Source organism: Pteropus alecto, unplaced genomic scaffold (genome assembly GCF_000325575.1).
Source record: "Pteropus alecto unplaced genomic scaffold, ASM32557v1 scaffold14, whole genome shotgun sequence".
NCBI lineage: Eukaryota > Metazoa > Chordata > Mammalia > Chiroptera > Pteropodidae > Pteropus > Pteropus alecto.
Genome location: NW_006436810.1, coordinates 10,984,049 through 10,986,268, shown reverse-complemented (window position 1 = coordinate 10,986,268; position 2,220 = coordinate 10,984,049).

The window sequence follows — 2,220 nt, the reverse complement described above, 5'->3', positions numbered from 1 at the left end:
ACAAACCACAATATTTTAAAATAAGAGAAAATCTAGGAGATTTTTAATATGGTAATTACTTTTGAAATATATCACCAAAGACATAATCTATGAAAGAAACAATTGACAAACTGGACATCATTAAAATTAAAAATTTCTGCTCTGCAAAAGACGATGTCTCTCTGTAAAGAGAATGGGAAAACCAGCCCTAGACTAGGGGAAAATCTTTGTATTAAAAATTTCTGCTCTGCAAAAGACGATGTCTCTTTGTAAAGAGAATGGGAAAACCAGCCCCAGACTAGGGGAAAATCTTTGTAAAAGACACGTCTGATAAAGAACTATTATCCAAAATATAAAAAGAACTCTTAAAACTCAACAATAAAGAAACAAACAACCAATTAAAAATGGGTTGAATGAGTCACTGAAAAAGATATACAGTTGGCAAATAAGCCAATGAAAAGATGTTCAACATCACAAGCCATTAGGAAATCACAAATTAAAACAACAGTGAGATACTTACACACCTATTAGAATGCCCCAAATTCACAACACTGACAACACCAAATGGTGGAGAGGATGTACAGCACTAGGGGGTCTCATTCATTGTTGATGGGAATGCAAAATGGTACAGACACTTCGCAAGACAGTTTGGCAGGTTCTTACAAAACTAAACATAATCTTGTGATATGATCCAGCAATTTTGCTCCTTGGTATTTACTCAAATAAGTTGAACATTTATGTGCACACACACACACATACACACACACACAGCTGCATATAGAAGCTTTATTCATAATTTTTAAAACTCAGAAGCAACCAAAGATATCCTTCAGCAAATGAATAGAACGATTAACTGTGGTGCATCCAGACAATAAAATATTATTCAGGGCTGAAAAGACCTTAGCTATCATGCCACACAAAGATATATAGGAAACTTCTGTGTATATTATTAAATGAAAAAAGCCAATATGAAAAGCTTACAAACTGTGTGATTCTAAGTATATGACATTCTGGAAAAGGCAAATAACTATGGAGACAATACAAAGATTAGTGTTTGCAGGGCTGACAGGAGGGAGAGAGGAGCAGATAAATCACAGAGGACTTTGGGGACAGTGAAACTACTCTGTATGATACTGTAATGGTGGATACATGTCATTATACGTTTGTCCAAACCCATAGAACGTACACCACCAAGAATAAACCCTGATGTTAGTTAACTATGGACTTTGGGTGACATCAGTGTGTCAGTGCAGGATTTGCAACTAACAAACGAACCACTCTGATCTGAGGTATTACTAGTGAGGAAAACTGTAGCGGGGTGGCAGGAGGCATGTGAGAATTTTGTACATTGTGCTCAATTTTTTTTGTGTATCTAAAACTGCTCTAAAAAAATAAAGTCTATTCAAAGAAAGTGTTGATTCTGCTGCTGTTGGCTGGAATTTTCTGTAACTGTCAACGAGGCTTTGTCAGTGTTTCTGCCTTTCCTTAGCGTGGGAGCTAAATTTGCCATGTAAGTGTGGCATGTTTTGTGCCATAGAGTTCTTTGGCGCCGTCTGCGGTGGAATGTGTCTCATCAGACGTATCTGAGGTCCTAAGCTAATGAGTTTCCTGCTGCTCTTTGCTTGACTTCCCCCAGCTTTGTTGGCCAGCTGCATGCACACTTGTCCCTCACGATAAGCTTAGGACTTCTGAGCGAAGAGGGGTGAGCAGGACTGTGCGTCTCTCCTGTCAAGGCAGACTGTCCCTCCTCCACACTTGTCATTCTGAGAGAGGCTCTTTCTGGGCTACTGCCCTACCCACATCTTTCTCATGTGCATCCAGGAAAAAGTCTGTGGAGGAGAGTACGCAGGAGGACACAGACGGTCCTCTCCCTTGATGCTTTCAAATCACTTACTTTACATCAATTTTATTTTCTCGGTTCTTCTCATTTATGTCACCTATGTCCCTATTATACTTTTATTCAAATCTGTTTTCCTTTGGGTACCTTGAATTTAGTATTTATTTCGGGGAATATTTTATTTTTTTTCTTTATTTCCTGGATTTTGTCATTTACTATTGCAGATGTTACTTAGTTTATGCTGTATTTTCTGAGATCTTATATTTGTGGGTATTTTTTTTTTCTTTTTATCACCTCGGCAATTATCCGTGCAGTTATTTTTAATTAATACTGAAACTTCATATTCTATTTTCTGTTTTGCTGCTAGATGTTTCCATATTGCTTCAGGCTGCCATATAGTTTTC